This window comes from Periplaneta americana, chromosome 15 (assembly GCF_040183065.1).
Source record: "Periplaneta americana isolate PAMFEO1 chromosome 15, P.americana_PAMFEO1_priV1, whole genome shotgun sequence".
Classification (NCBI taxonomy): Eukaryota; Metazoa; Arthropoda; class Insecta; order Blattodea; family Blattidae; genus Periplaneta; species Periplaneta americana.
The window spans coordinates 2,761,399-2,786,352 of record NC_091131.1 but is presented as its reverse complement, the minus strand read 5'-3'; the positions used below and the strand labels follow the sequence as shown (position 1 = coordinate 2,786,352).

The 24,954-nt window shown below is 35.0% G+C and overlaps 1 long non-coding RNA gene across 1 annotated transcript in view; it reads right to left on the bottom strand.

Annotated features, from left to right (window-relative positions):
* LOC138715598 (uncharacterized) overlaps nucleotides 1-24,954 on the bottom strand; it is a 411,462-nt gene that overhangs the window by 209,366 nt on the left and 177,142 nt on the right. The window contains exon 2 of the long non-coding RNA XR_011336508.1: nucleotides 1,869-1,903. This is a non-coding gene — a long non-coding RNA (uncharacterized lncRNA). The remainder of the gene's footprint in view (nucleotides 1-1,868; nucleotides 1,904-24,954) is intronic.

Here is a 24,954-nt window from a genome sequence, read left to right as displayed (position 1 = left end):
GCAAAACTGTAATAAATTTTTATATCTCAAAGAATAACCCCATGAAATTAATACAGAGACATCATTTTATTTTTACTTCAATTTTTATTGTACCTGAGTTTTTTAATGTACTTCACTCCCACCCCATCTACTAGTGAAGTTCAACCGTCCTCCACACAGATCCAAGACCGCATATATAGTCATAGTAGCCTTACGGTCATAGTAAACAGTACGTTCCAAAAATATGTTCGCGTTTTCCAGTGACGAAAGAGCTTTCAATATTGTATCATTTTCCATTTGCCTACGTCGCATTCCGGTTTCCTCTACCTGCTTCTATTCGCCTCTCTGTAAATGCTAGTGGCTTAGCTCTTTTCTGAGAACATTAATTTCTGTTAGGAATTGGACGTCTACGTAATATTATACCCATACAATTGTTTAAAATAACTTAAATAAAAGGGCCTCGTTAAGTAATTAATAGTCACGTGATTTCCTCCCTTTCTACGACGCTGCGACGTAACCAATTGGACGGACAGTAGATAGCATGTCTGAGTAATTTTATCTTTCGGATCAGGCAGAAGTGAAGATTGAATTTACAGTACGTAAGGTCTCTTTTATAGAGTAGGTACAGAATTATTTCAACATGATTTACTGATACGAAGTACGAACCTGGTAATTGAAATTACGTACAACAGTCTATAGTGCGATAATATGCACATTAGAACTGAAGCCTGTATCGAAATGAACGGTCACCATTTTCAAAAATGTGTTTAAATATCCATATTATGATTATTTTTCAATTTAACTTCATTCTCTATATTGTACGGTAATGTGCTGTGGACAGCATAATGACTACGTCCGCATGGACAGCTCAGTTAGTAAGTAAAAACACTCATTATTAATACTGTACTGTATTTTGATTAAACAAAAACCTAATGAAAATTATCAAACTGAAAATCGCGATATTTCCTAGTTTACGTAAATGGATGAACTACTTTTCTTCCCTCCTATACCTAGTAAAGTGATTTGTTTGTATATTACGCCAGTATCATCGAACTCCAGTCGTGGAAGGAGGTAGCAAACGGTGTTTCCGGTTTTTAATCGTTGATCTAAAGGTATAGCCAGGTTAATATTAGAAATGTTAGTAAAAATAAAATGATGTCCCTGTAGAATTACTTACGGGTCACTCTCTCTATTACATAAACATGCGACTTGTATGTCTGCCTTAAGAAGGCGCGTGGTTTCGTCTAACTTCGTCTGGGTGAAATCGAGATCTTCTTCTGCAGGTTTCGCATATATCTTACATCCAGTTCGAATCCAAATTGTAAACTTGAGATCAACATGAACTCAACAGTGACTGACGAGAACTATTTTAAATGTAAGAACAGAACTATAAACACAGCGCCCATAGTTCCTCTACAATTTGTTATTATCCTTTATCCGGACATGTGATGATTTTCTGTTCACTTCATAGACCTAGGTGTACTCATCAACAAAGGAATATTTGGAAGGGACAAATTCTGTAACTATTGTGAAGGAAGAACGCATTGTCCTGAAGTCAAATGTGCCGTTATGCCCCAGTAAATAAGCTATAATATCGTACCTTTTAGGAGTCTAAGAAAGCAATGTCCTTAAAGTAAATCATTCTGTTATGCCCCCGATAAATATGCTATGGCATCAAATTGAAATCACCTTCTGGTGTGGAGTACACAAACAGGACCAGATCGAAGAATTTTCGGCACCGAATTTTCTGCATTCCACACTCAAACTTGCATTGAAATATTCCGCCATTATTATTTACAGAAGGAAATGAATTGCAATTGGCCCCTAGCAACATGGGCGTGAAGAACGTTGCAGGCCGAATAGATATTTTAAGTGTATGAGGTACTTACATGACTGCCTTCAGTGTTGCAAGACCCATGCAGACCTGTAAGCAAAAGAATCACCAATTATTCTCTCTGCAAAATCATGTGTTCAACAAAACAGAACTTGGCGGAAGTGGAGCCTGGCCATTACTTCTCCATATTGGATAGCAATGTCGATATCACTACCGCATTAATTATTGTGGAGTCCAAATATGACTTGCAAAGATTAATAATCATCCATGTAGGATGCACGACACATCGCGTTCGAGCTGCAGCGATTGTAACGTGTATCCATGGAAACAAAACACAAAACTAGACACTACCTAATGTAACAATTAAAAAAACATAATATGTTGTATCTCTTTCCAAGTGAGACGAAACAAATGAAAAACGGCAGCTCATCGGCCATATTATAGTAAACATGTTTGTTAATTCCTTGGAAACGACACGAAACAAATGAGAAACGTGAGCTTGGAAATAAAACATAGTAAAAGTGTTTGTAACTCCTTGGAAACGACACGAAACAAATGAGAAACGTGAGCTTATTGGAAATAAAACATAGTAAACATGTTTGTTAATTCCTTGGAAACGACACGAAACAAATGAGAAACATGAGCTTGGAAATAAAACATAGTAAACGTGTTTGTAACTCCTTGGAAACGACATGAAACAAATGAGAAACATGAGCTTGGAAATAAAACATAGCAAACGTGTTTGTAACTCCTTAGAAACGACATGAAACAAGTGAGAAACGTGAGCTTGAAAATAAAACATAGGAAGCGTGTTTGCAACTCCTTAGAAACGACACGAAATAAGAGAAACGTGAGCTTACCGGACATGTAGTAAACGTGTTTGTAATTCCTTGGAAACGACACGAAACAAATAAGAAACGTGAGTTTATGGGAAATAAAACATAGTAAACTTATTTGTAACTCCTTAGAAACGACACGTAACAAATGAAAAACGTGAGCTTATCGGACATAAGAGATAGTACACGTGTTTATAACTCCTTAGAAACGACACGAAACAAATGAGAAACTTGAGCTTATCGGACAAAAAAGAGAAACAAATGAAAAAAGAGAGTTATCGGACATAAAAGATAGTAAACGTGTTTATAACTCCTTCGAAACGACACGTAACAAATGAAAAAAGAGAGTTATCGGACATAAGAGACGGTACACGTGTTTATAACTCTTTAGAAACGACACGAAACAAATGGGAAACGTGAGTTTATCGAAAATGAGAAACATGACCTTACCAAACATAAAAGAGAAACAAATGAGAAACGTGAGCTTATCGAACATAGAAGATAGCGTGAGTGTCTGTAATTCCTTGCAAACGAGATGAAACAAAGTAGAGACGGAAGTTCATTGATCATAAAAAATCAAAGGTATTTACATCTTCCAATCCTTGGAAACGGAAGGGAACAAATGAGAAACGTGAGTTTACCCGACTTATAACAAACGTGTTTCTAACCCCTTTGTAACGAGACGAAACAGATGAGAGTCGTGAGATTATTGGACATAAAAGACAGTAAACGTGTTTGTAACCCACTGGATATGAGACGAAACAAACTAGAGACGGGCGTTTATCGGCATGAACAATTTATATATCCTTGGTAACGAGACGAAACAAATGAGAGCCGTGAAGTTATCGGGATAAAGGGCCCCATACACGTAGAAACATACTTGGAGGTAAGTCTGTATGAACCCAAATCCACAGAAAAATCTCCTCGTGCAGTGGCGAAAAGTATTAAGGCTTTTGGCCTCAATGTACTGTAAGTCTCCAGATTTCTGCGGCTGCTTGAATATTTCCGGCTGTAGAGCTCGCTAAATTAAGCGTAACAAAAAGCAAACATAGCAACAAGCGATACTGCGAACATGTGGTCGCGATTTCGTTTAAAAGAGTTCTCTATAGGCAAAATAATGGCGGAAAGCTATGAAAGTATAATTTTGAGAAACTATTCTCACTCATTTATATGAACGTAGAACTGTGAAGAAACAGTGATTGCGTTTGTCCAAGCGAAATGAATTATTTATGAGAATTAACGATTTCTTTCTGAACTATAAGACTAGGAGTTAGGTACGATTGTGTATGGACACCCATACAATTCAGACATAGCACAGATAAGCCGGCAAGTCTTTGCGTGTATGGGGGCCCTTTAAAGATAATCAACGTTTTGTATCTATAATCTTTCGTCTTTTTACTTTATACTCTAAGGGTGAAACCTAACCATTTCCCCCTACTACTACGTATGCTAGTGTATTACAGTGATTTTCTAGTTGTCAAGTTGAATTTTCTTTTGCCAATTTCGTTTCAAATTTCGGTACTTAACGAATACTAAAACTGGCAGTGACTTTGTAACTGTTAAGTTGAAAAGATCGTTTGTTACTGAAGAAGCTGCCAACTTTCATGATAAGAAAGTTACTGGCGAGTGTTGTTTAAAATTTGAATGCAATTGATCATATTAATGTTGAGTAATAGCACAATAATAATAATAATAATAATAATAATAATAATAATAATAATAGTAATAATAATTAAGAAATAAACACCACATATTAAAGTGGTACTCGTCTAATCATTTCATGTGGTCAAACAAATTACATTTTAAGGTTAGGTTTCATAAATCATAAACTGATTAGTCAAAACTATGACTTTTATGTTGCCAAAGTGCATGTTAGTATTAGGTCAATCAATCAATCGATCGATCGATCATAAATAAATAAATAATAATTATTATTGTTTCAGTACACAGCACTATGGTTTTACCCGCTTTGGTGATATCTCGTGACAGTTGCCAACATAGAAAAGACGGGCAAATTAGATTTTTAGAAATAATCTTAAGTGTACATCAGTATACTTGGAAACGAGTCAAAAGAAATTAAGAAATATACGGTTATCGGACAAGAAAGATCACTAAGACGATTGTATCTACTTGGAAACGACAGGAAATAAAAGTTTGTCGCACGTGGAAGATCTTGAAAATGTGATGTAGGCCTAATCTACAGTAATCTTACTAGAGGTTTTGATTTATGTAGACTATTACACTCTTACTACGTCATACTACTTTTGACCAATAAAACGGTACGAAAGGACGTATTTCAACCAATCATGGCTGCTTATCGCACAATTTTATCGCGTCCCTAGCATTTGTTTAATTTTACCGCGTCCCTAGCATTTGTTTAATTTTATCGCGTCCCTAGCATTTGTTTCTTTGTTTGCCAACATTGAAAACTGCGCTGGTCTGGACATCAAAAATATATATATAAAATTACAAACCACTCCAGTCGATGCACAGCAGTTTCAAATATGACTCGCATTGGCATTCAAGAACAAGAATTAATAAAGATCACTGATCATACCTATGCATCTTCAGAAATCCGATTTACAAATAAATGAAGAGCACCATTCGGAAATCCTGAATAAGTTGAATACACCATGTAGGCCTAAATCAACGAGTTCCACTTCTATTACGCACACGTCCAATGTAACATCAATTGAACCACCAACCACATTCAAATTTGAAAATTGTACATTCAATAATTATTCCTTTTAAAATTATTCATGTTTATTTTTTATGTCATCGTCGTTAATTAAAACTTTTCTAACATTTGTGTATATTAGTTAGGTTATGTTAGAGCTTCTGCTTTGAGAGGATAAAAAGAACTTCTGCTATATGATATTATGGATAGTCACGTATCAGAGATTGTTTGTTTAATATTAAGATTTATTGAATAGTATCATTACAGTGTCTGTATAAAGACACTACTGCCATCTAGCATGCATCTAGCGTAATATTTGTAATGTTGAGATGGTACAATAATACATTTGAAGACAGTTGTATTTTCGTAAGTCAATTAATATTTTATTGTATTGGAGTACTTCGTTACTTCTAATCTTTATATACTTTCTTCTAATCGTGTAATAGTCAATTAAATCCCACTCGAGTTTTGATTTTCTCTAGATAAATAAAAAAACGTCTAGTGAGATTACTGTTGATAAAATCAAAACTCCAGTGGGATTAAATTGACTGTTACACGATTAGAAGAAAGTATATAAAGATTAGAACAAATAAAGTACTCTGATACAATAAAATATTAATTGAAAATACTAAACTGTCCTCAAATGTACCCATTATTGTACATCTCATCGTTACAAATACTCCGCTAGATGGCAGTAATGTGTTATGATGAGCTGTTCTCTTGTGACCATTTGCGCCCACTGTACAATCTTCAATGAACTTTATGGACGATTACTAGTCAAGAAGGTTTTGTTGATTCAGTTTCATTTTTATTAAAACAGCTGCATTCCACTTCAGTTATCAATATATATTAAACAGTCTCTGATACGTGACTACCCATAATATCATACAGCAGAAGCTATTACATAACCTAAATAATATAAACAAGATACTTACTTACTGGCTTTTAAGGAACCCGCAGGTTCATTGCCGCCCTCACATAAGCCCGCCATTGGTCCCTATCCCGAGCAAGATTAATCCATTCTCTATCATCACATCCCACCTCCCTCAAATCCATTTTAATATTACCTTCCCATCTACGTCTCGGCCTCCCTAAAGGTCTTTTTCCCTCCGGCCTCCCAACTAACACTCTATATGAATTTCTGGATTCGGCCATACGTGCTACATGCCCTGCCCATCTTAAACGTCTGGATTTAATGTTCCTAATTATGTCAGGTGAAGAATACAATGCGTGCAGTTCTGTGTTGTGTAACTTTCTCAATTCTCCTGTAACTTCATCCCTCTTAGCCCCAAATATTTTCCTAAGCACCTTATTCTCAAACACTCTTAATCTCTGTTCCTCTCTCAAAGTGAGAGTCCAAGTTTCACAATCATAAAGAACAACCGGTAATATAACTGTTTATAAATTCTAACTTTCAGATTTTTCGACAAGAAACTGGATGATAAAAATTTCTCAACCGAATAATAACAGGCATTTCCCATATTTATTCTGTGTTGCTCCAAGATATTTGAACTTCTCTACCTCTTCAAAAGATAAATTTCCAATTTTCATATTTCCATTTCGTACAATATTCTCGTCACGAGACATAATCATATACTTTGTCTTTTCGGGATTTACTTCCAAACCTATCTCTTTACTTGCTTCCAGTAAAATTCCCGTGTTTTCCCTAACCGTTTGTGGATTTTCTCCTAACATATTCACGTCATCCGCATACACAAGCAGCTGATGTAACCCGTTCAATTCCAAACCCTCTCTGTTATCCTGGACTTTCCTAATGGCATACTCTAGACTCTAGAGCAAAGTTAAAAAGTAAAGGTGATAGTGCATCTCCTTGCTTTAGCCCGCAGTGAATTGGAAACGCATCTGACAGAAACTGAACTATACGAACTCTGCTGTACGTTTCACTGAGACACATTTTAATTAATCGAACTAGTTTCCAGTTTCTATAAACAAGATAAATGATGGAAAAGTTTTAATTAGGAATGATGGAATAAACACGAATCATTTTAAAAGGCATAATTATTGAAAGTGCAATGGTGGCAAAGAAAGAAGTGGGTGGTAAAAACAAACAAATGCTAGGGAGATGATAGAAATTGTAGAATAAGCAGCCATGATTGGTTGAAACACGTCGTTCCGTACCGTTTTATTGGTCAAAAGTAGTACGGTGTAGACTAGTAAAAGTGTAATGGTCAAGCTTATGACACATGATGTTGGACAACATCCAAACGATCTTCTTTCGCTAATTGTGACAAAGAAAATATTTTATCCATAAATTCTATGCAATTGAGCGTACGGATGGATAAAATGAGTTTGTCGGCTATTCATCTAATGGTCAAGATGGAGCAGCTGGTGACGATGCAAAATTTAAGACGGGAAGCAGAAATGTAATCAAGAAGGCTGTTACTTCTCCGCTCAGAGAAATTCTATTTTTATAGCAGATTACTTCTGCGGAGTTGCAGCCTGTACCATTTCCAGTCTGCCAACAGCCACCACTTGTGCGAGGAGGCGGTTCAATTCATTTTATTGCTGTGGCCACTTCTTTTTCTTCCTTCTTTGCTGTCGATATTCCATCCAGTGGCGAAGTTTGATTGGATAGAGTGATATAACAACAGGAATCAACTCCCGAGCTCTTTTCTTTTTTTTTTTTAACTGGTATTTCATCAAGTCATTTCCACTGCGAAATTTTTCACAAACGCAGACAGATGGAGCCACAATCAATCAGTGGCGGATCATCCTGTTTATCCGCTGATGTTTATCTCAGTGTGTAACTTCCGTACCGAATAGAGAACACAAGACAAATGACAGTGGTTACCCGTCGTCAAGGAGCAGATGACGCCATGTTGTTCAGTATCGCCACTTGTAGTCGGGGTAATGGCTCATTAGTCACCAGTCTTTGAAGTTACTGACACATGGCCATCTTCTACGCCACGATCCTCAGCCGGAGTGTGGTATATCCCATGTACCAATTGCGGTCGAACATATTTCACTACATTGTACGAAATATGACCGTGTTCGTCGACAATATGCAATTCGGCCGACTCTACGTGATTTTAATCGTGCAAATGCAGTTTTGAGATTTTTAACCAGTACAGGACTTGTCGGGTCCTGCGCCGTGGCGTCGTGGTCTAAGGCATCTCACCTAGGACTCGCGTTACGGAATGCGCGCTGGTTCGAGTCCTCATGGGGGAAGAAATTTTCTCATGAAATTTCGGCCAGTGTATGGGACCGGTGCCCACCCAGCATCGTGATGCCCTTGGGGAGCTGCGATAGGTAGCGAAATCCGGTTGCGAATGCCAGCTATAACGGCTGGGGGATCATCGTCCTAACTACACGATACTTCCATGCTGGTTGGATGATCGTCCACCTTTGCTTCGGCATGCGGGCGTGAGGCCAGCAGCCGGCTGGTCAGTCTAGGCCCTTCACGGGCTGTAGCGCAACGGATTTTACAGGACTTGACAGGGTGATTTAGTTTTCATTGACCCGTTTTACTTATCCTCCGGACCCTTTACATCCGGGGGTTACATTCGTTGTTTCATATTTCTTTTTACTTATGCTTGGCATTTCGGACCTTTTACATCTGAATATTTTATAGAAATTTTATTGTTTTTAAACCAACCAGATAATTTGACTGTGGACTGTTGACCAGGGAGTTCCACCATTTGAAAACTGTGTTTGAGGCTAAGCTTGTGTTACTTGTTAGCAGTAATTTCAAGTTACATACTTCTCTCATGAACAATGGAGTTACAGAAACAACAAACAAAAGAAGGCTGAAGTAGTTGGAGACCAGTCTCTTAGTTGTTCGATGGACTTACACGGCCTCGAACCAAGGTTCCTAAGGCGAGAAACTCCCTGCTTGTTGGCCAACGTTGCACGCGCGGGGACGTCAAGTGAGATTAAGTGATTAGAAGTAAAGACAAATTTTCCATCTTAGCTAGGTTGGCAACAGTGTGTTGAAACAGCGTCATGTCGAAATTAAGAAATATTCCACTTTAGATGCCAAAATGTACCATTTCATCCAACATGTATGTATTTATTCACACTGCAGGTGACAGTGGTAACTAATTACACTCAATAATGGCAATAATAGTCACAATTAATAAAAAATACAATTAATAATAATACTAATAATTAATACTAACAGTAATTAATAATAATAATAATAATAATAATAATAATAATAATAATAATAATAATAACAGGGAACATCCTAAATTAAATGAAGCACGATCACTTAAAATAACATTTAAAGTAAATCTAATTTGTATCTTAAACCTAAGTTCGAACTAAAACCCACGAGTATGATATGTTCATATCTGCACAAGTACCTTTCAACATTACACTCATTTCGCTGTCAACTCACTCGCTGCACTGGAACTACGACACATTTAACTGATTCTATCCTGATTTCACTAACACTTCAAAAACATTTCACTGTTCAAATACTTTGCACTGCCACTATAAACTATAAAGCTTCACTTACACACTTCACTGACACAACATAATTCTTCACTGGTACAACACTTCAATAACAAAATATCATTTACACCCTTTAAATACTGTGTATAATTACCAGGGAACGGATTTATATGGACTAAAAATATATGAAATATGTAAATATATATGTAGTTATTTTTACCAAAATATGGAATTAAATATGGATTTTTACCAAAATATGGAATTAAATATGGACTTAAAATTATAAAAAAATGACTATGTACGTTAAATATTGGTACATTTTAATCAAACTAAACAAAAAATATAATGGACGTACCTTATCTTCCAATGTAGTTTCAACAAAACACAATTTTTATTGTCTGTTACCATAACAATAGGTTACAAACATTTCTTTCAAGTGCTGAAAAGTGAATCTTCTTCTATTGTCTCTGAGGATAGATTTATACTGACTAAAAGAGCGTTCGACGTCACAAGAAGTAACTGGTACATAATTCAATTTCACAATGTCTGCTGGGGATAAGTCCAAGTTAATCTTCACTGTTGATTCACCACTCATCACAGCAACAACCTTTTGTAGTTCTTCATATCCAGGGTTTTTTGAAAGTACAGTGTCCACCTTAGCTCTTACTGCATCTGCAACTTTACCTCTACCACGATTCAGTTGTTCCACAGTACTATTTATAATTTCAAAACTTTCAGATAGTGAAAGGTGCCTATTTTGGAGACTTTTGAGCGTTTTTATGATGCATGAAAATGTATGCTGAATGTGAGCTAAGTCATTCTTCACACTTATGTCACAGGTAACTGTTTTCGCAGTATCAATTGAGACTGCATCTTCAGAGTCCAATGCAAGGAGAACATTGTTAATAGAGTCTATATGTTCGGCATAATATTCAACTGCTTCTAGCCATGTACCCCATCTAGTTAAAATTGGCTTTGGTGGCAATGGAATTTCAGGGTACATTTCTTTCAACACGTTAACTCTACTGGGAGCTTTGAGAAATACTTTTTTCACTGATGAAATCAACAAATCTACTTTAGGGAAATTGTCTCTGACCACTTCTGCCACACGATGAAATGCATGCGCCACACAAGTAAAATGAGTCAATTTAGGATATACAACAGATAATGCTTGTCCAGCTTTGACCATATAAGGGGCAGCATCGCTAATAAAGAATAACACATTATCGTACATAATACCCTTTGGCCACAGGATACCCATAGCTTCGTTGAACAGTTTAACTATAGTTTTGTTATTGCACTTTTCTAGAACATCACAATGTAAAAGAATTCGTTCAGAATATTGTTCACTTAACAAACCGATAACTACATTACCAACAAGTCTACCTTCTTTGTCGGGAGTCTCATCAATGGAAACCCAAATTGAACTATCTTTAATTTCATCTCTTATCTTCTGTATTGTCTCATCGTAGATGGATGGAGCATACGTCTTCCTAAGTGTTGACTCATCCGGGATTGTATGTTGAGTATATTTTTCAAGGAATTCCCTGAAGACCTTATTCTTTAGTTTGTAGAGAGGAATATCAGCAGAGATGAGAGAACGGCACAGGTCGATGTTAAACTCAGATCTTACATTCGATGTTGTTGGTTGTGTTAAAAACAATTGTCTCTGCTTGGAATTTAGTTGTTTGTTGGCCTGATGTTTACTAGTTGTAATGTGTTGTTGCACCAGGAACTTTTGTGTAGATGATACTGCACACTGACACAAATTACAAAATAATATTTTATTGTCAGTTGATAAACCATCTTCTTTAAATTCTGAAATGTAACTTGTTAGTTTTGATTTTAAATTGACTGAATGACGTACTTTTGGCATATTTACCGTCTTTATAGTATGATTTACAAAACTGAACCTATGTGTACTCTGACTGGCATTTAACTGTTGAGCTGCACAACTGAAGTCTGTTAAAAATTTTAAATTAAATTAATACAGTTTTGTAACTTACTTTCCCATTGTTGATAGGACTGCTAATTTTCAAATAACTCTGATGTTAAAGGGATTACTGAACATGTGTTTAAATCTCTATTGTTGAAATGTATTTTTAAAAGTTAATGGAATTTTGTTTTGTTTTATTGTTAAACCTAATATAATATGGACTGTTTTATATGAAATATGGAAAATATATGGAAATTAACGAAAATATGTACTAAACTCTAAAATATGGAAAAATATGGAAAATAAAAGTAGGATTTTTCAACCCTACACATTGTGAAACATAAAGATAATGCAAAATATAAATTATATTAGCTTTATAAGTAAATATGTATTTACATATAAATCCTTTCCCTGATAATTACCGTCTATTAGTAAAGTCCTTAAGCCTATTTTTAAATACATATTTGGTTGTTGGTAAAGCCTTTAGTAAGTCTGCAGGTAAAGCATTCCAGTCCCTGATAGTACGATTGAGAAAATAAAACTTTCCAGTGTCCGTCCTCTGTCTTCTTTCCCTCAATTTATATGAGTGGTCGTTCCTTGAAGAGTAATTTGGCGGCTGCAACCTATTTTTTAAGGCACAGGATAAAGAAAGAATATCCAAAATCTGAACTGTAAATAATATTCATCTACGTCACCAAACTGCTTTCACTTGTTCTGCTGAAGTTCCGATCCCGTAATTCACTTTTCCCGCAGTTTAACGTAACCAACCGTGAACACATCGTTCTTCAAACACAGACAGCCTGGAATGTTTTCCCGTCTGATGTCCATGACTCGTCACATGCCTTTTGTATGATTCCAGCTGCTTCTCTTTGAACTCAAACTCTTCAGCGAGAAAATAGACAGCACTAAAAGCACGCATTACTAACACCTCAGCGTGCCGTCATAGCCGCTTCATCCAACCAACTTTTAACTGCCGGGATACTGGATTTCTTTGCGGTCCTCAGAACTTCGAGATCTACAGCAGAAGATCACGTGCCGTAGATTTGGACCGTGGATGAGTCTACGGCGCCTTGTTGCAGTATATCGTCGGTTTACAAGCAAAACACATTGCCAAAAAATATTACATCTGACAAAAAGGCGTTTGAAAGTTCTTGGCAAAATATTATTTTTGGTAAGTTGTTTTCTTTCTGTGGGTTTCATTTTCCAATTTTAAGCTTATGTGCATAAGGTAGGTGTCCCTGATATGGCCATGCTAAGGTTTGAGAATTTTTCTAGCCGCCATTTTGAAAAAAAATGTAAACCACTTTTTTCTTACTCGGTCTCAGTCTAGTGGACTTTCTTAAAACAATTTGCTTTCCCCATAAAAATAGCTTTAATTGTCCAAAAAGTCCCAAATTCCAAAAGTCTACCTAGTGGCCATATCAGGAACATGTGCACATGATATGGCCACCCTTGTTCCATGTTGTACAAATCGTGATTGTTTTCAGTTTGATAGCGCAGTTGTGCTAAAATTAAATAATTTTGGTGCAAAATGAATAAACATGACACTCAATAATCTTTTTTATAATTCAAAAGTGTAGTCAAAACAGGTTTATCCATAAAAAAATTAAGTTGTTTTTCTTAAAATACAAAATTTTTGCGTAATCCCAGCTATAAGGCATGTAAATTTGTCAGGTGAAAAAAAAAAGTGAAATGAACTTGATATGGCCATGGTGCATTAGGTAAGCTTTCACGAAAATCGTTTGATTGTGAACAATTCCTAAAAAAAAAAAAAACGCCATCAACGAGAACACCAATCAACAGAACATTAAAACTGAATGGAGTACGATGGTTTTCATGAAACAAGTCTTTGAAGAACATGCATAAAACGAAGGAGACTTACCAGAGAAAAATAAGAAGAGGTCACATGAAAACCGCAAAACTGACGCCATATTGCTCAACCTGACTGGATGTAAAACGGTCAAGTAACATACCAGGATGCCCTTTCACTGGATGCTGCTGCAATTTAGCGGATTTTTTGGTTAACTAACTCACAATAGGGGAGTGGCCATATCAGGAACATGGCCATAACAGGAGTACCCACTTTACATTATGTAGGTTACATTATATACGTCTTTTTCTCAGAAGTAACATTTTTCACTGAATTTTTTTTTTTTTTTTTTTTTTTTTTTTTTTTTTTTTTTTTTTTTTTTTTTTTTTGCCTGTAAAGCACTTTGGTGGTACCGATCAATATTTCTACAGCCAAAACTAAATAAGAAAGACGGTTTGAACAATTAAGAGAAACGTTTCACGACAGCGGTATAACCGCCTCATAGTGTTCATGCAATTCAGTTCCTTCATCAAATACTGATTCATTCATAGGGCAGGTTTTTCACTGCAAACCCAGCATTCTTCAGTCTTTCATATTTTCTGCCTTCTTCTTAATGTCCGCATATGATCCATATATCTTAATGTCTATTATCTGGTATCTTCTTTTGCCCCGAACTCTTCTCCCGTTCACCATTCCTTCCAGTGTATCCTTCAGAAGGCAGTTTCTTCTCTACCAGTGACCCAGTCAATTCCTTTTTCTCTTCCTGATCAGTTTCAGCATCATTCTTTCTTCACCCACTTATTTCCAACAAAGCTTCGTTTCTTATTCTGTCTGTCCATTTCACACGCTCCATCCTTCTCCATATCCACATTTCACATGGTTCTATTCGCTTCTCTTCACTTCGTCGTAATGTCCATGTTTCTGCCCCATACAATGCTACACTCCACACAAAGCACTTCAATGGTCTCTTCCTTAGTTCTTTCTCCAGAGATCCACAGAAGATGCTTCTTTTTATATTAAAAGCTTCCTTGGCCATTGCTATCCTCCTTTTGACTTCCTGGCAGCAGCTCATGTTACTGCTTATAGTACACCCCATGTATTTGAAGCTGTCCACTTGCTCTACTGCCTCATTTAGAATTTGTAAGTTTACCTTCTTTACTTTTCTTCCTATGACCATAGTCTTCGTCTTAATTGCATTTATCTTCATCCCATACTGCTCACAGCTGTCATTTAGCTCCAGTAACATATCCCTTACTATCATCTCTCTTCTGCTAACAATGCCATATCATCAGCAAATTTTCACTTTATTCTCTTCCTCCTACTATCACTCCTGTCATATTCTGACAACAGTTCTTCACTAAATCCTCCAAGTAATGTTTTTTTTATTTTTTTTTATTTTAGTAGGTTATTTTATGACGCTTTATCAACATCTTTGGTTATTTAGCGTCTGAATGAGTTGAATGTGATAATGCCGGTGAAATGAGTCCGGGGTCCAGCACCGAAAGTTACCCAGCATTTGCTCATATGGGGTTGAGGGAAAACCCCGGAAAAAAACTTCAACCAGGTAACTTGCCCCGACCGGGGATCGAACCCGGGCCACCTGGTTTCTTGGCTAGACGCGCTAACCGTTACTCCACAGGTGTGGACGATGTCACTTAATACGCACTCAAATTAGTAGGTCAATTTTCTTCCTGGATTGTACATGGACGACATTCTCCAAAATCTCAATTAAGCCTCGTGACCAAACTCCCATCTCACATTTTCCAACTTCAGTTCACAGTCACCAATACTAGTCGAGGCAACTGTAGGCTGTGTTCAGGTATTATATGATGCCAATCGTAATTTCAACAGCGCTTGCATCTCACAACCTGCACCGCAAGCCAAGGCAGTCATTATTCGCATCCAGCAGCCTGGATCCTTGTTAGCAATCGACCCACAGCGCACAATGCTATCTATTAGCGGCCAAATCCTCCCCTGAATCAAGATGAACTGCATCCAATACCGCGGAAGAGCATTACCGATCACGACCCACAACTGAAATTGGAAAATATTCGATGCTGCCTCCGCCTTCCACGAAGACAGCAATAAGCTGAACGCCGCCATAAAGATTCGCTTCTAATATCGTATTTGTTGTTAACTTCCATATACAGCGTGTCTTTGCTCAACCATGTCCCCGGGAGAAATACAGGGTTAACCACAATAAGTTAAGTACCAGTACTTAAAATGGCCTCATCACATTACTTATCTTTGTAAGAGGCTTCGTAAAACAATTTATAAATTCGTTAATCTTCGATGCTACTTACCCATTAGAGTTCTACGAAATGTTTATTTGGCCATTATTCAGTCTATCATTCAATATGGTATAATTGTTTGGGGTGGAAGTACAAAAATTAATCTTAGTCCGTTAAATTTACTACAAAAACGAATAATTAAAATTTGTTTGAAGAAACGTTTCGATTATCCAACTAAATTAATTTATTCTGAATTTAATGTATTTAATATTGAACAAATTTATAAGTATACGCTGTTAAAATTTTATCATAAAAATCGTAATAAGTTTGTATTACAGACACACAATTATGACACAAGACGAAATATTAATTCAATATTAGTAGAACCTAAATGTCTCACATCTGCTGGTCTAAAGCATAGCATTAATTTTGGCCCTCGGTTGTACAATGCTTTAACTAAATTACACCCAGAACTTCTAACATGTAACCCACTAACATATAACAATATAATTAGAAACGTGTTAATATCTTCAATTTGATTAAATAAATTTATAGCCTATGTGTATGAATTAATCAACCTATATTATATTTGTATTCTATAATTTTGAAATATATATTAGTCCTACTTTTCACGTGCGATATTATTCTTCTATAGTGTTAATATTATATTATATAATTCCATTGCCGCTGTAATTATATTTTAGTTCCTATTTTATTTTACTTATTTATTTATATTATTATTATTATTATTTTTTATTTTAATATTATATCTGAACTGCGACCGAGCACGAGCGCTGCTCATTCGGTCTCAAATTTTGTTAATACTACTGTATCTTCTTTCTATATTGCTTGTATTATTTTATTTCTATTTCTCTTGTTTGTTTTGTAATTATATTCTTTATTCTGTATATTTAAATTTAAATAAATAAATAAAATAAATAAAGTACTACGTACGGGCTATTCCATATGAAATCTAATCTAGACAATAGTTTACATAGTCTGCTGAAGATCTGTTCAGCAATAGTATACATGAACTTCCCTTTAGTGGTTTCTGAGTCAGCTATATTCATTTCTGTAAGTGTAGTGTGAAAAAATCAAACTTGCAGGAAATGAACAAAGAGCGTCATTTAAAAATAGCAACTAATGATCTCCAATCGTGCAAGATGTCCAATAAAATAATATACTTATATTCTGTTCTAAAACATGTCAAAGAACAATTTTAGGCTGCTGTATACACTATAATACATAGGCCTATATGATAATGCGTTTCGTACAGTCACTTTCGTATTTAACGTCTGTTCTAAGCAACAGAGGCTGATCGCCAGCAGAAATCTAAGCAAACGGAGGAAAAAAATATTCCCTACCGACAGAACTCGAACACACGGTCCTCTGGCTGGTGGCTCACGCGCGGCGATGTAATATCCGAACAAATCAAATGGGTATTAGAGGCGTCCACGCTGCGGCGTAAAAATAAAACAAATGAAGGCTCCGAGGCGCTTACCCGTATATTACAATACACACACCATCAGTCATAAATTCGACTCAAGCGCCGCTAATCGTTCTAATTTAAAAAATACACGGTTGCCTGGATACCGATGCTTTATGGATGGAACCCATGTGCAGAGCCATTATAGGTGCAAACTGCCAGATTAGGCACGCCGGCACCTGTTACACGGAGTGGAATTAACAACATGGATGTATTAATATTACTACACGCTACAGCTGTGATCCGCTCTTCTTTTTCTATTACGTCACCGCGTGGCCGTAGCAGTGACACCACGTACTGTCCGTTACTCAGGAGAAGACGAGCGGAAAGAATGTGACCTTCTTGACTATCGCTGTTTATTATAAACATCGCTCAGATAAGCATCCCAGTAGCCAGGTTATTACTCGTGCAGGAAACATGAGTAACAATGCGTATGGAAATTAAAGGTAAATTGAACAGTTGAATGTTTCCGCTTACTGCAGAACAAATATTGTACGTGTTGTACGTTATCTGTTCGCATCCCTTCCTCCTCAGTCCGCTCTCGTCTTCTCCTGAGTCAGCGACAGTATGAGTCTAGTACACTATTAAAAGAAGCAGGGTGTGCTACAACATTGTTATGTCGTGTAAAACATACCGGAAGAAATAATGTCAAGGGAAAAATTGTTCCGGGACCGGGTATCGATCCCGGGATCTCTGGTTGAACGTACAAGCGCTCTACCCCTGAGCTACCCGGGAACTCCACCCGACACCGTCTCAACTTTTCCCTTTATATCCACACAACTCGCGTGGGCTGACGAAACGCCAGAGACCCAAATCGAGTGCACACAAACTCTGTGTGACTCGGAATTGTGGTTTTCTGTTAACGTACACAGTGACGTATATATTATGCAAATCTAGTCTTTCAGGTAAAGCTTCCTGTAAAGCAGATTTGAATAATTGCAAGGGAAAAATTGTCGGGTGGAGTTCCGGGTAGCTCAGTTGGGAGAGCTCTGGTACGTTCAACCAGAGGTCCCGGGATCGATACTCGGCCCCGGAACAATTTTTCCCTTGCAATTATTCAAATCTGCTTTACAGGAAGCTTTACCTGAAAGACTAGATTTGCATACCGGAAGAAATTGACACAAGCTGTAAAAGGTTTTCCAGCGCGAATAAAATTACATGAACTTACAGTGCAATGCAGTACAACATAGAGAGTCCTCTCATGACATATAATTCCTATTTATTTATTCATACATTAATTTATTTATTTGCTTATTTATTTATTTATTTACTTATTTATTTATTGATGTCTATAACAGGGCAAAGCCCCAATTATAATAGACAGTACAGATATTTGTTAAAAAAAAAACATAGAATTGCATATAACATGAAAAAAGAGATAAAACAGAAACAAATGCAAGATACAAACTGAAAATGGAAAAAAAAAAAACAAAAAAAAAAAACAAATAGATACCAGCCTACCTAAATAAAAGACACAGATATAAATATAAATGAAAAATACCAAATAAAAATAAATTAAAAAGAGTTAAGTATAGATATCATAGCCAAAAATGTAAAATGTAGCTATAATTGGCAAATTACAGAGTAAATATAACACTATGTTAATAAATTCAATATACAGTATTATATAGTAGGACTAAAAGGCTTAATTTATTTATTCAAGAAATTCACTACTACAGAACACGTGTTCCAATTAGTAGGATATCTGATTATAACTGTAACCAACATGCAACTAGAATCCAACATATCATGAAACCATTGCTGTATATAACTTTTCAGGTGGACAGTTTGAAATACTTGGGATGCACTACATGAGCTGCTGCCAGGGATCCAACAAGAGGTCAGCCAGGCAAAGGAAGCTTTTAATAGAAAAAGGAGCATCTTCTGCGGACCTCTGGAAAAAGAGCTAAGGAAGAGACCAGTGAAGTGTTTCGTATGGAGTGTGGCATTGTATGGGGGCAGAAACATGGACTTTACGACGAAGTGAAGAGAAGCGACTAGAAGCATTTGAAATGTGGATATGGAAAAGAATGGAGCGTGTGAAATGGGCAGACAAAATAAGAAATGAAGCTGTGTTGGAAAGAGTGGGTGAAGAAAAAAAAAATGATACTGACATTGATCAGGAAGAGAAAAAGGAATTGGCTGGGTCACTGGCTGAGAAGAAATTGTCTACTGAAGGATGCTCTGGAAGGAATGGTGAACGGGAGAAAAGTTCGGGGCAGAAGAAGATATCAGATGATAGACGGCATTAAGGTATATGGATCATATGAGGAGACTAAGAGGAAGGCGTAAAACAGGGAAGATTTGAGAATGCTGGATTCGCAGTGAAGCACCTGACCTTGTGAAGGGAACTATGAGTGAGTGAGTGAGTGAATGAATGAATGAATGAATGAATGAATGAATGAATGAATGAATGGTAGAGGGGTCAGAAGCAGCAATTTGTCATGAGGAACCGAAGTCTATAGTTGTATTCAGAGATTTCAAGACAATGCATGCTCCCTCGACAACCTGCTGTCACGAAGATTCGAATAATAATAATAATAATAATAATAATAATAATAATAATAATAATAATAATAATAATAATAATAATAATACTTACTCACAAATGGCTTTTAAGGAACCGGCAGGTTCATTGACGCCCTCACATAAGCTCGCCATTGGTCCCTATCCTGAGCAAGATCAATCCAGTCTCCATCATCATATCCCACCTCCCTCAAATCTATTTTAATATTATTAATATATATTAATTATATATTATATTTTATTATATATACAACCCACCACCGTAAAAAAACAGCTTGTTACGAAACCTTCAAATAAGCCTCGGAGCAGGGCATGTAGCACGTATGGGCGAATTCAGAAATGCATATAGAGTGTTAGTTGGGAGACCGGAGGGAAAAAGATCTTTGGGGAGGCCGAGACGTAGATGGGAATAATAATAATAATAGACCTAATAATAGTAGCTAAATCAATTCCGGAATGAGGAAATAACATCCATCGGGTCGCAAGCGACTCCTGGTGAATCTTTAAGGGGATAATGAAAGAGGAATATTTTAGTAGGGCGTGAAACAACAACAACAACAACAACAACAAATTTCTTGGCTTAAAAATCGATAATGAGTTAAATTGGAAAAATCATATTAAAGAAATTACCCCCAAACTAAAATCAGCTTGTTTTGCTATTACATCTATGCAAGAGATAGTAAATATCAATACCTTAAAAACAATATACTTTGCATACTTCCACTCGGTAATGAGTTTTGGAATAATATTCTGGGGAAATTCCACAAATAGTAACAGTATATTCCTATTACAAAAAAGAGTAATTAGAATAATAATAGGTGCAAAATCCAGAGAATCGTGTAGGACTATTTTTAAAAAAACTACAAATAATGACCATGGCTTGTCAGTATATCTTTTCATTAATAATCTTCCTCGTATGTAATCGTGAAAACTTTGTAACTAATTCAACAGTTCATAGCATAAATACACGTCAAAAAATGACTTTCATACTCCATCGGCAAGTCTGTCGTGCTATCAAAAAGGAGTGTGTTATATGGCAGTAAACATTTTTAATAGCCTCCCTATGGATATAAAAAATGAAACTCAAAACATAAGATTATTTAGGGCCAAATTAAAGAAGTGCCTAATTTCTCACGCCTTCTATTCTGTAGGTGAATTCATGACATTCAATAACGCTTCATGAAATTGATACTAAAACTTTGTGTTGTACTAGTAGACTATATTGTAAATCTCTTCTGTATATATTTCATCTAGACTGTGACTATAAATTAAGACTTTATAATAGTATTAAGTTTTTTGACTTGTTCCATATTCTAGCTGCGAAGCAATGTATGAATACCATGGAATGTTAATAAATACAATACAATACAATACAATACAATGGTAAATAACAATGTACTACAGAATACATAATATATTGCAACATACAATGCGATGTATTAATAAAGGAAGAATTATAATGACATCGTGTTCATACAGCAGACTTGGGGATTCGCACCACGACCGTCAAATGCCGACGAGTGATCATTACCAGCAAAGCAGAGGAAGAAGTAGGCAACCAAGCCAAGCAAAATGAGTTTTGGAAGTGAGCTGCGGCAGCGTCATGGAAACAATAAACAAGAGACGAACGGACGGCGCGCAAGAAACAATTGAACTGCGCGGCCTCCTTCATAAACGCGAAGTGGACGCTGGGGAGCGATATCCTGCGCATTTCTGAAATTGAAGTTTTCAAATAAAGTGGAACACGACGCACGTCTGGGTTTTGTGTCGTAGCTGCTTGCGGGGAAGTCCACGTAAGAATGGGTTAGTTCAGGCCCTGTCCATCAAAGTAGCTACGGTACAAATCACAACTCAAAGTTAAAGTACGGAATGATAAAGTTATGTGTAATACCGTACATTATTAGTAAATGTGTGCAAGTGACGTCATAATAATGCTTGCAATAGCACCTTAGGCCTATGATAAGGTTATGTTCATCTCCCTTATTAAGAAAATCGTATTAAGGAACTGTGGCAAAAATTGTGCTTACTAAAATATTATTTTGAACTCTTATCTTTATTGTCGCATAACAATTGATTCTCTGTACATCTGGTGTCTTATGTTGTCTTATTATGATTTTTTTTACATTTTTGTAACTATTATATTTTTGTTTTTGGCTGAGCGAAAGACGAGGTCTGATGGCCTCAACTCTGGTGCACTGAATCAATGAATGAATGAAGAAACAAATAAATAAATAAACAAATACATCAATAAGTAAATAAATACATAAATAAATACATAAACCAATAAATAAACGAATAAATAAATACATAAATAAATAAATAAACGAATAAATAAATACATAAATAAATAAACAAATAAATAAATAGATAAACAAATTAATAAAAAAAAATAAAAAAATAAATAAATAAACAAATACATCAATAAATAAATACATAAATAAACAAATAAACGAATAAATAAATACATAAATAAATAAACGAATAAATAAATACATAAATAAATAAGTAAACGAATAAAGAAATAAATACATAAATAAATAAACGAATAAATAAATAAATAAATAAACGAATAAATAAATACATAAATAAATAAATAAATAAACGAATAAATAAATAAATACATACATAAATAAATAGATAAACAAATAAATAAATAAATAAATACATAAATAAACGAATAAATAAATAGATAAATAAATAAATAAACAAATAAATAGATAAACGAATAAATAAAAAAATAAACAAATAAATAAATAGATAAACGAATAAATAAAAAATAAACAAATAAATAAATAGAAACACGAATAAATAAATAAATACATAAATACATCAATAAATAAACAAATACATAAATAAATACATAAATAAATAAACGAATAAGTAAATAAATAAATAGAAAAACGAATTAATAAAAAATAAAAAAATAAATAAACAAATACATCAATAAATAAACAAATAAATAAATAAACGAATAAATAAATACATAAATAAATAAACGAATAAATAAATAAATAGATAAACGAATTAATAAAAAATAAAAAAATAAATAAACAAATACATCAATAAATTCATAAATAAATAAATACATAAATAAATAAACAGATAAACGAATAAATAAATAAATACATAAATAAATAAACAAATACATAAATAGATAAATAAACAAAGTCTGCTGCAGCTGTGCAATGGTTCTAGACGAATGCCTTCTTGAGAGTGGCAGGGCGAGGACAGCAGCTGCAAGGCCTGTTTTAATAACGATCTGATAGATATGTGGGACAGTCCACGTAACAGCTGGCCCCTTCGTTTGCATATCCTCGTCGATAAGGACTTGTTCAGCCATTGGTCCTGGCCTGTAACGGCGACACCTCGAACACGATATTACCGATGAGGGAGCGGTACAGAGATGGGACTTTGATGTAATTCACCATAGCGAGATGGAAATTGGCGAGATGAGGCCGAGAACTCGCCACAGATTACCTTACATTCGCCTTACAGTTGGAGAAAACCTCGAAAGAAAAAGGATTTGGGTAATCAGCCCAAGCGGAATCGAACTCAGGTCCGATCGCTCTACTGCTCAACGATTCATGGGAGATACTGTCAACGGAATGTACTGCGTGGTGACTGTGGTGAGCAAGTAGATGCACTGCAACAAACTGTATCATACTCGAAATAAATGCACAGCAAGACAACCTGTGCATAAATAGAATAGTCACCTGCAGGTTTCACGTAAGATTAATTCCTAAAAAGATAATACGGGCATGTTCTCAATGTTGCCAACTGTTACCTGATATCACAATGTTATGTACGTAACGAAATAATAATAATAATAATAATAATAATAATAATAATAATAATAATAATAATAATAAATCTGTAGCCGAAATTTTTCTGGTAATTTTCGATTTTCCAAAAATAATTGGTCCTAACATATATAATTAGCGACCCTGAAACCGAAAATCGCTTTTTTGAAATTTTTGTTTGTATGTCTGTCTGTCTGTCTGTCTGTCTGTATGTTTGTTACCTTTTCACGCGATAATGGCTAAACGGATTTCGATGAAAATTGGAATATAAATTAAGTTCGTTGTAACTTAGATTTTAGGCTATATGGCATTCAAAATACATTATTTAAAAGGGGGGTTATAAGGGGGCCTGAATTAAATAAATCGAAATATCTCGCTTATTATTGATTTTTGTGAAAAATGTTACATAACAAAAGGTTCTTTAAAAATAATTTGCGATAAGTTTTATTCCTTGAAAAATTTTGATAGGACTGATATTTAATGAGATAAATAAGTTTTAAAATTAAAATAACTGCCATCTAAGGCCGTGTAATGAATTAAAAAACAAATGACTTCGTCTATAAGGGGCCTTGGACAGCAACAATCGAAAGCTATGAAAGATAGCCTAATGTTTCTGTGTTTGTATGAAGTAATATCGGAAGCTAAATTAACCGATTTGTATAATTAATTATTATTTCACCATTGGAAAGTGTAGTTTCTCTAGATGGACATAATGCTATAATGTTATTACAGTAACTTCTGATATAATATAATATAATATAATATAATATAATATAATATAATATAATATAATATAATATAATATAATATAATATGTAATATTATATAATATAATTTAAGTTATTTGAAGGGTTCAGAACCATAGTGGGCCAAGCGCCATTTACTGAAGACGTAGAAAACAAGGGTTAAAATTAAGTTATTACCATAATTCAATGGAAACATATAACAAGTAAAATAAAATATATAGGCCTACATTAAATCTAAATGATGTCAATCGTCATTAAACTACGGTTGCATGTAATAAAAATTAAGAAACATGTTAAAGGAATTGTCATTGCACCAAATGAGTGTCTCTGGACCAAAATGATCGCATTTGAATTATTTAAATACAATTTAAATTAAGTAACATATTAAACAATTTATCCTTCTGTCAAACACGAATGTTCCCTGGATCAAATGTCCTATTTTAATTATGTAATTACTTTATTTTTATTTCTAACGGGTGCAGCGGAGCGCACGGGTACGGCTAGTAATAATAATAATAATAATAATAATAATAATAATAATAATAATAATGATAATGATAATGATAATAATAATAATAATACAATATTATTTATCAATATTAAAATTAGTAATTATATTCAAATTCCAAATAAACACAGTCGAACAGTGCTGTCAACATAACATAAATAACGTTAAT